Here is a 10,830-nt window from a genome sequence, read left to right as displayed (position 1 = left end):
AAAATATAAATCGTGATTTCATATGCAACTGAGGTGACTCAGACACAGCTACTTAGATTACAAAATAAGATCATGTTTATTTCTTAAAGTTAATTTTGAGACTTAATTCACATGTGACAAAATTCACCTTTTCTTTTTTAAATATTTTATTTATTATTTATTTCATGTGCATGAGTATATTGCCTGCATGGGTAAGTGCACTCGTGTCATGCAATACTCAGTCCTCAAGGAAATCAGAAGACATGGGATCCCTTGGAACTAGAGTTAGGATAGTTGTTAGCCACCATGTGGGTGGTGGAAGCCAAAGCCAGGGTCTCTAAAAGAACAGCCAGTGCTCTTAACTGCTGAGCCATCTCTCCAGTCCCCAAATTCACCTTCCCTAAGATTACAGTTCATTGGATTTTGGTGTATTAATAAAGTCATGCAGCTATCACTCATTATTAACCCCAAAACATTTTTGACCTGTGTCTCCCATCATGTATTCCCCACGTCCCCTCTTCCTACCATCCTTAGCAATACACACAATTCTATCTCCATGGATTTGACTATTCTGAGTATTTCTCTTTTTTATTTAGATTACACTTAAAATTTATTTATTTATTTATTGTTTTTATAGTGCTGGGATCAAACCCAGGCCTCCATGCATATTAGGCAAGTGTTTCATAGCTGAGCTAGACCCCAAACTATTTGCTATTCTGGGTTTCTCTCTTTTTCTCTCTCTCTCTCCTCTCTCTCTCTCTCTCTCTCTATATATATATATATATATGTGTGTGTGTGTGTGTGTGTGTGTGTGTGTGTGTGTATGTGTGTGTGTGTGTGTAACTGTGTGTGTGTGCCAGCATATGTGTGCCACAACACATGTATGGAGGTCAGTTCTTTATATCCACCATGGGTTCAGGGGATCAAACTCAGGTCATCAGGCTTGTGTAACAAGCACTTTATTCACTGAGCCATCTTGCCAGTCCAACAATAGGATTCTGTTTTCTTTCATTCTGTTTTGTTTAGAGTTTTGTGAGGGATGGAGGTAGGGAGTACACTCACCCATGCATACATATGTGGAAGCCAGAGATCAACATCAGGTGTCTTTTTCAATCACCTTCCACCTTACTCTTTTTTGAGACCAGATCTCTCATTGAGCTTAGAGTTTCAACAAGACTGGCTGACTAGTGAGACCCCAGGATCTGCCTGTCTCAGCCCCTATCGCCAACACTGGGGTTACAGATGTATGTAATACACCCAGCTTTAAGGTGAATGCTGGGGATCCTAATTCAGTTCCACATACTTGTGCAGTAAACATGTCACCGACTAAGCCATCTTCCCAACCCTGAGGTTCTATTTTCTCCCTCTCTTCTTCCTGTCATTTATCCAGGCATAGCATATCGCCTGCCTGAAACGTGCCAACCCATCATCCATTTGTGACTCTTTCTCCACAACCCAGAGAGAACACTTTGCTGTTTAAGATAATTGAGCTAACACATTAGAGTTAAAGGTTGGGATGAGGGTAGAAGTTGAAGGAGAGGCTGAACAGGAACCGTGATGGGGCACGGCCTGGGGTGAGAGGTGAGAGGATGTGTCAGGGATGGGAACCAGGATTGAATCTCAGGCTCTGTGCAAAGAAACCCCAAACCCACTGAAGGGCAGGAAAGGAAGCAGGCAGAATCCTCCTTGGGTTCACTCTTCCAGAAAATAGGTACATGTTTGCCACAGAATTTCTCCATGTTTGGCCGCCCTCCAAAGCCAACTTTTTCTTGACTCTATTGTAATAAACATCTTCACTGACTAGAGCTGAGGATATTAAAGAAATTTCGAGGTTTCAATTTTTTCATTATTGTTGAAAAAGATTGCCACATTTAACATAAGAGGACCAAAATGAAGGTGTGCTCATGTTCTCTGCAGCACACATACTAAAACTGGAATGATACAGAGATGATTAGGATGGCCCTGTGCAGGAAAACACACATGTCTGTGAAGCATTCCGTATTTTTTAAATAATGAAGAAATTCTCAGGGCAGAGTTCTTGAGCGTGGGATGAGTTTCCTCAGAAGTCTGGAATATTCCATCTCAAGCTGAGGAACTTGTGGAAAAATGAGAACGGATGCTGCCGGAACAATCTTCCTCCTCCTTGTAATATTTTTCAAAGTGTGTGCAACACTAAATTATGCAGCCTTTAGTCATTTGAGTAACTCAAGTCGGTGACAGCTAGATTAGTTTGTCTCAGTATTTAGCATGTCCCCAAATCACCTCAAGTTCAGGCTCTTGAACACCATCCCCAGAGTTTCACAATGTCCTTGAAACAAGTGGTTTGAGAAAGAGACGTTGGGCAACATCAAGCAGAAATTCAGGCATGGTGAATAAATACTTTTCTAGTCACAAATTAACGCATAGGTGATTGAGAATGTCTTTTGGAGCTCTAGGTTGAGACAAACCCTGGGTATAAGACATTAATTGATGATGTCTGCTGTGAGCAGGGCATGGATAGCTGGGACACATGTGTCACGGTTTCCCATTCCTACTGTAAGCATTCATTGAACACACATCCTGTACATAAGCCATGCTAATCAATCATCTCTGTATTGTTCCAATTTAGCATATGTGTGCCAAGGAAAACACAAAAGTTCCTTCATTTCTGCCCTCTTCTCTCATATCAAATGTAGAGATCTCTGTGCACAAGATCTCTGGGAAGATAAAGGCATTTCTAGCCCACATTGCAAGAAAACGTGTGAGAAGATGCCTTCTAAAACTAAAAGTATGGTTTACCATGGGGACATGAACACAGGACTGTGACCAGGTAATAAAGGAAGCGAGGAGATATGCCTGGACAGAGGGAAGTTGAGCCTGACTTTGGAGAATAGATGGGAATTTTCCAGGTGGAAGAAGGAAGAAAATACATCTAAGATAGAAATGCTTTCACACGTAGCAAACAAGCATACAGAGAAAGATGTTTCCTGGAATTTGGTTATTTTAAACACATATAAAAGTGTCTGTGCGTCTGTATGCCTGTGTGTGTCTGTGTGTGCACATGCTGACACACAGCATATGTTAGGTCAAGTAACAGGAGGCAAAGCTACAAAAGCCAGACAGGTGATAAGACCTAGCCTTTCATACAGTCACCTAACCAGACATAAGTCAAGGCAGGGACCATTCAGCTAGCAAATACCTTAGGAGATTGTATTAGCCGCATTTTACTTTGCCATAACTGAGTCACAGATCAAATGAACCGAGAAATTATACAATCACTTCCTTAAGCCCTTCCCCTTCAATCACAAGAATAACCTTAAAAGACATCCAACTTGTTTATCCGAGCTTCACCTTTGTCTTGAGATGTGAAACTCCCATGGCCAAGACATGGAGCCTGCAAGGTGAAGTTTTAGCACTGGAAGCCTTTGAGCTTCCAGCTTCACTTTCTCCTGGGAAAGCTTTGTTTACAGAGGTGAGCAACTCTATTGCCTGGAGGCACGTTTGTTTAATCAAGGTGCTCTAGCTCAATTAGCTGGGGACAAAGGAATGCAATGATGAAAAAAAATCCAAAACCACTTCAGACTTGGAGATTTCCCTTTGAGACTGGCAGCCCAGAAGGGTCTGCACTGGCTTCCCTACAACTGTTCTCTGTATGAGTATTAGAGAAACGCAACAAAAGGTACATATGAAAGTATCTAAAACTTTAGGACTCAAGTCTGCTGGGAAAAGCCACCACGAAGCAAGAGGTTCCAGGGAAATGGTAAGAAAGAAACTTAAGAGTTGGCATACTTGTCTAATCCCAAGTGGGCAGCCCTAAACACAGGTACACACAAGCACCAGTGCATGGATTCAGTGTGTGTATTCATAAATGTATGTATGCATATGTAACAATAATAATCAAAGATGAGGACAAGAGGGAGTGGGGGTGTGGGAGGAGTTGGAGGGGATCCTAGGAGGGATGGAAGCAATGCAAAGACAATACTCATATATGAAATTCTCAAAAAAAAAAATGGCATATTGGTGCTTCTGTGTATACAGGCAAATGGAAAACAATATTATATAGTTTTATAAAACCAAATTCTGCTTTTTTATTTTAAAAAAGGGTTAGTATGCCTGAGTAACTCCATAAACAAACACTGGAACATTTGAATTTCTTACGTAAAGCTAAAGCACAAGGGGACTGGGAAAATGGCTTATTCTTTAAAGTGCCTGTCTTGCAAACTTGAGGACCTGAGTTCAAGCTCCAGAACCCATATTTTTAAAAAGCCACGTATGGTAAAACACACTTAGAATCCCAGCGCTGGGGAGGTGGAGACAGGGGAGGATCCCTGGGGCTCTCTGGCCAGTCAGCCTAGCCTACTTGGTACGTTTCAATGAGAGAACTTGTCTCAAAACAGAAAGTGGATGGTGTCTGAGGGATGACAGCAGAAGTTGTCTTGTCTCAGCTGGATTTGTGTGACATAATGAAAGCCACATGACTAAGAAATGGCAGAGCCAAGATTCTCTCAAGTGTACAAACGCCAGTCTACCACTGCTCTCTGCCAGCTCCACATGATTCTACCACAAGATGGAGTTGAGGGCCATTATACAGGGGGGCGAAGGGGGGGTCGTGAGGATTCAGGCACACAGATTCCCAGGCCCTCAAAACTGCCATCAATGGCTGAGTCATAGATAAAGGACATTCTGGAGGCCAAGTCCTTCCAGCCTATGAAGCAGAGACTTTCAGAAGAATGCCATCTGGGATGCTTCTTGGTGCTAGGTTACCCTTGTAAATGTGAAGCATTTGTGTCAGACCTGTCTGTCTTAAAAGCCACCAAATATATTGAGGGTTTATTATGTGTCAAAAATTCTTCTAAGTGTTTTCCTGGTTGTTCAGCTTCCCATTAGAATGGGTGTAGGGTTATTCCCGTGTTAGAGAAAGGAAACACTGACATCTCTTCTTGCTTGAATCCCTGAGGAGATTGAGAACATCCCTGAGTCCTTGCTTCAAGGTTCTGACTCCTTAGACCCCATAATAATGTGGTATACAGTAGGTACGCAAGCGCATTGAATGGATGGATGCTATGTTCTCAGATCACTGGCTCCCATACCTTGGTCTCTCCCCCTTGGTCTTGCTGACAGGGCCCCACTTTCTGAGAGACTAACTTCCCTGGCCATTCTTGCTATTCTCCTCCTCTTCATCTTGCAGGTAAGAAGTTGAGGCTCCAGGAGGTGAGCTAAAGTTTCAAGGCAGACTTCCCAAGCCTGGAGCTCATTCTGAGAAATCCAGGTCTGAGGAAACTGTGGGAATGGAAATGTACCAACCCTGGGTGAAACTAGAGGGTGACAAATGACATTAACGGCCTTGTCCTTATGACTCAAGACAAATGTGGCACTGTTGTTTGTTTGGTTGTGTTTCTTTAATGAATTAAAATAAATGAAAAAGAATGCTTGCCCAATTGTCCACTGGCTCCGGCCGTCCTGGGCCACATGTCAGCACTAGGATAGGTTTGATGTGGGGAAGAGTTAAGCCTTGAGTTATTATCAGAATTAGGGTGCTTTATTGGTTCACATCGGCCAATCTTCCCCAGCCATTATGGCTTCGTCAAAACATTAAACTACTTTAAACTTTCATTTTCCTCTTAAAACTAAATTAGTTTGAAGGAAATTGTATTTTCCAAGCTTCAGCACCAGCCTCGGGCAGAGGGAGTTACAGTACAGCACACAAATAAACAACAATCAAGGACTAATTACTAAGTGGTGGGAGCACTGCTTCTCAAGTGACATTTGCCTTGGAGTTTCCAGGTTCTGGAGGCAAACGGCCTCGAGTGGACGTTCTCAGGAAGCCGGGAGCTGTTGGCATGGTAATCGTCTGCTTCTCTGGCCATGGAAGGACAAAGAGACTATAAAGCACCTGCTGGGTTCTTACCCCGTTAGGTACCAATGCATGTTATGAGTAAGCACAGCACTGAAGCTCCGCTGATGTTTAGGACCTCAGTCATATGGCTGCAACTGAGCCATTCATTGAACAAGACTAATGGGTGAAGGTTAATTTTCTCAGGATCTGTTGTGTGTCAGAAAACATGCAGGCTGCTTTTTAAATTTTAGACGGTAATAGACATTTATTTCTTCTATCTGTCCACTTTCTTTGAAGAAATACTTCTTTCATGCCAAGCATATATAAAAATCCTTTTGGCCATTGTGATTAGAGATGAGCGAATCACAGGACCACAAACAATCAAGTGATTGAGGTTAAACCAATCACAGGACCTCAAGCATGTGATTAACATCGTAGGACAGTGCTCACATGATTTGAGCTCGCCAAGCATAGGACCTCAAACAGCTCAAGTGTAAAGCTGAGTCCCACATTAGACTTCCTTCCCCTGACTGAAGCTGAGACAATTGTGGGACCTCATCACTCTGGCCATGTGATTGGTTCAAGAGCAGCAACGTAATGGAAGGCAAGCCAATCACTATTCTTCCCCAGCGTTTTTATACCCAGAGCTTTGGAAGTGGGGTTCTGCCTTTATCTGATCAAGAAGCTAGAAAAATAGAGCTTTCATTGATTGATGGCCATGGAGGCAGGTGAAAGCCATGCCCAGAAAGACAAGAAAGTGGTGGGGTGGGGATGGCAGACCTAGAAGAGAATGCTGAGAGGTGGAAGGACACAGATAACACTGTCTGGCAAGACTCCCATCCCGTCTACAATTGAGATAATTTAAGCCCATGCCTATAACCCACCACAGCCTCCACCTCCCTTGAATTTGGTCCAGATGGTCCATCATATCCAAGTAGGAGACTGATAACAAACTCATCTCCATAGCTAACATTTATTAAGCACATTCTGCAGGCCAGGCACAGCCCTATGTGTTTCATTGCATTGAGGTACTAAAGCCATTGGACTCTGGAAGGAGGTACCGAGGACACTCCCATTTTACACTTAAGGAAACTGAGGTACAGATATTAAAGTGACTTCTTCAAGGTCAAAAGTATTGAAAATACAGAATGCATGCAGCTCTCTCTTATTAATGCTTACTTACAAAAGCACCAAATAGCCCATTTCACAAATGGAGGAAATAAGTCTTAAAGAGTTTAAGAGATGCCACGTGGAGGTGCTTGACTTCAGACCCAACCCCAAAGCTGACTCTTCATCCTCCCCTCTATTCCTTTTACACAAAATCTTCCCTTTGGCCTTCTGCAGCTGCTGCACCAGTGCACAAGACCTGAACTGATCCCTTTTTATTTCTACAAATGGAAATATCTTTATTGTGTTTTCTTTTTCCACTGAATCTGAAGATGATCCACACCGCCTGATGTTATTCTCCCTGGCGGTGCTCCAGCCCACAGATGCCGAGGGCTGAAACTTCCTGTTATACAACTGTTCCGAACTTCCAGGGCTGATTGCCCCTGGCAGAAGCAGCCCCAGACAGGCCAGAGCGTTTGATGCCGAGAGAGCGTGTCAAGGCTGCCTAGGCATTTGCTAGTCCCTTTTAATTTCGAAAGCAAGAGAGTCTGGGTGTGCAGAAATGAGGGGAAGAGAAAAAGACAAGGAGAGAGAAGGGCAAGGTGAGATGAAATGGGGGTTTTGCGAAGCAGCAGTCAAGAGCAAAACCAATATCATCATTGCTCATTCCCTCTGCTGGGTTCCTTATAAGACAAGACATTTGAGATTACTCTTGAAAATTGGGATTTGGCCAGGGTGACCTTGTATGTAAGGACACTTCACTCACAAAGCAACCCAGAACTCTTCCTGTTCCAGAACCTGCAGTGGATGTGGTCTAAGAAGAGGTCCTATTGCCCCATAAAAGCCTTGTCCCATGGATGAGCCATGCAAATAAGCTGCCCTGTCTTAGCATATCTGCAAGTAATACTTTGGATGGGAAGAGGTGGGTTCAATAAGAGTTAATGTGGGATCCTAGCACAACTTGGCGCTGGTGTCCAAGCATGAGCCTCTTTACAGCAAATAGAACAGTATACTGATCTGGAGTCCCAGCAGCCTTTCTGTAGGGCTGATCATCCTCCAGCCTCCCACCCTACAACTTCCACATGATCTGAAGCAAATTCCTCTCTGCTAGGGCCCAAAGAGGGAGTCATTTAGATAGGGGGTGCATCCATTTCCTATCATGGCTATAACAAATTATAGCAAACTTAGAGGCTTAGAACCACACATATTTATTGCTTTGAAGCCTGGACTACATATTAAGAGTCTAGAACTGGTGTCACTAAACTAAAATCAAAATGGCTCCAGGGTTATGGTCTTATCTGAAGACTCACAGGAAGAATCCACTGTGTTGCTCTTTCCAGATTCTAAAGGTCACTAGCAGTCTTTGGCTCGTGTCCCTCTCCTCCCAGGCCAAATTCTTCTCATCCTACCAGTTCCCTGTTCTGCTCTCTCTTCTGTCTCCCTTCTCCTTTCTGAAGAATCCCAGTGATCACAATACACTTAACTCTCAAGGATAATCAGCCCACCTCAGTATCAGTAATTAGCAATCCCAAATCCACCTGCTGCCTTAATTCCCTTTGGTGAGGTAACCTAACATGTTCACAGGTTCCTGGGATTAGAACAAAGACATCTATGGGGTAGGGAGGTTACTTTCTATTGAGCATAATTCTACTGCCTACTACAAGGCCTTTAGCAAAATTCTTGTTTTGTTTATTATTGTTGTTTTGATCTCCCTGTAGCCCCAGCTGGCCTGGAACTCACTCTCTATGTAGACTAGGCTGGCCTCCATCTCACAGAAATCTGCCTGTCTCTGCCTCCCGAGTGCTGCAATTAAAGGTATGTGCCACCACGCCCAGCTTGTGCTTGTTTTGAGATGCCTCTTAATATGTAGTCCAACTAGATATCCTTCTACCTCAGCCTCCAAGGGAATTAAAGGCATGCAGCACCAAGCCCAGCTAGCAAAATCCTTAAGAACACATTGGGTGTTCCTGCCTTGCTTTTTCCAAAGTAAGAAAAAAAAAAAAAACAAAGTAACTCAGATTAACTTGGCAATGTCCTCTCTTGTCAGTGCAGTAAACCTGCTTCCCATTACCTAGAGGAAAAAAAAATATGTGTGTTTGCTGAAGCACCATGGGTAGAGCAGAACTATGGGAAACGACTCACCAATGAGCAATAATAATGTTGGTGTGTGTGTGTGTCTGTGTGTGGTGTGGCGTGTGTGGTGTGTGTTTGTGTATGTATCCTTGAGCTCTTCGTCTTTCTCAGTCTCCTGAGTGCAGAGATTACAGATGAACATAATGGTGTCCATAAGAATGAACACGGAGGAATCTCCAAGACAGTACCTCCTTTATAAGCAAAGAAAAGAGCACTCATGCACACAGGATTACCGTACTCTCTAAGGACGCTGCTGTCCTCCTGTGCTACTGTGTGGTCACAATGCTGAAACTGGCCATAGTTCACCAGGAGGTTGATTCAAAGAAAGTTTGGCTGTTGCATAGGGGCTGCCACACTGGGTGTTGCTATGCAATGTGGTATGCCCTCAACAGCCAGGCTGCTGGAGGACCACAAGCAGGCTGGTGCAAATTCATATGGGTCCCCAAGGGTGTCTGTCCTTTCAGAGACTCAGAGCTCTTAGGCAATGGTTAGTAAGAAACCACCAGTCAAGACACTAGCTTCAGATCCTTGAGATCCACTGCAGAGGCCCTAGGGATGGATACATCCTCAGACTGTGGGAGGGCAGGCATCTAGTAACTGTTCAAGTATCCTCTTATTCAGTTTACTCAGCCCAAGTCCTAGACATTTGAGTTCTGAAGACCCCCAAACTGCAGAAGTTGATTTTCCTTCTTTCTCTGGTGCAGTATCAGTGAAACCACTAGGAAAGTTCCTTTGGGGTTCCTTCTGTGCCTTATGTTTCTCTGTGTCTCTCCTGGCACTCTCCCCTTTCTTCCTCTTCTCTCTCTCTCGACACTTGACTCTCTCCAACTCTGTCCTTCCATCCTTCCATTCGGTCTTATTTGCCTCTCTGCCTTTCTTTGTTTCTCTCTGTATCTTTCTGTCTCTGTCTCCGTCTCCTGTATCTCTCTGTCTCTTGTCTCTTGTCTCTTTGTCTCTGTCTTTCCTACTCTCTCGGTATATGCATATGCACACACATTTCTTTCTCTATGTCATTTGTGTGTGTGTTGTTTTGTATATGTTGTGTGTATTTATGTGCATTGTTTTTGGGTGTGTTATATGTTATGTATGTATTATTTGCGTGTATACACTGTGTTGTTTTGTTTGTGTATTGCTTGTGTGTCATTTGGGTATGTGTGTGCAGGGTATGTGTGTGTTGTTTATATGTGTTGTTTTATGTTTTGTGTGTGTATTATTTGTGTGTGTGTTGTGTGTATTGTTTATGTATTGTTTGTGTGTCATTTGGGCATGTGTATGTGATATGAGTGTTGTTTGTGTGCATTTTGTATGTACTGTGTATGTGTTGGTTGTGTGAATATATTGTTTGGGCGTGTGTGTGTTGTGTGTATTGTTTGTGTTTCTGTGCACTGGCATCTACTTTTCTCTTTAGACCTCTCCATGCCTCTTGGTTGTCCTCCCAGCTCTGACTTTCTGTCTTATTTTTCCCTTTGTTTCTTCCCCTTAATTCTTCTCCCTAACTGTCACTTCATCCTGTATTTCTCTTTGATGCTCCTCTCATTCCTCCACTGCATGACAGAGAGGAAAGGAGACGGGAGAGGCAGAGGCAGGGTGGGGAATAAGCTCAGCTCTTTCTTCCCCTTCTCTCCCTCCAGCAGCCCAGGCTCTGAGCTCACATGCCAGGCTCTGCCGACACAGCCTGCAGAGAGAACTGCAGCAGCGGAGACATCCCCTCACAGAAGGGAAGCACAGCCTCCCGCCACATCCAAATGCAAGTGCATTGGGTCGGAGCTGCCACTGTTCTTGATCGGGCTGCAGTG

The 10,830-nt window shown here is 43.7% G+C and overlaps 1 non-coding gene across 1 annotated transcript; it reads left to right on the top strand.

Annotated features, from left to right (window-relative positions):
- Nucleotides 1-1,877: 1,877 nt before the first annotated feature.
- LOC115069791 lies at nucleotides 1,878-1,985 on the top strand. The gene has a single exon (XR_003849025.1). It is a non-coding gene; the product is annotated as a U6 spliceosomal RNA (small nuclear RNA).
- The last annotated feature ends 8,845 nt before the right edge of the window (nucleotides 1,986-10,830 follow it).

Source organism: Nannospalax galili, unplaced genomic scaffold, assembly GCF_000622305.1.
Source record: "Nannospalax galili isolate Female #2095 unplaced genomic scaffold, S.galili_v1.0 scaffold32, whole genome shotgun sequence".
Taxonomy (NCBI): domain Eukaryota; kingdom Metazoa; phylum Chordata; class Mammalia; order Rodentia; family Spalacidae; genus Nannospalax; species Nannospalax galili.
The sequence above is the reverse complement of the archived record's forward strand: the minus strand, read 5'-3'. Positions and strand labels throughout refer to the sequence as shown.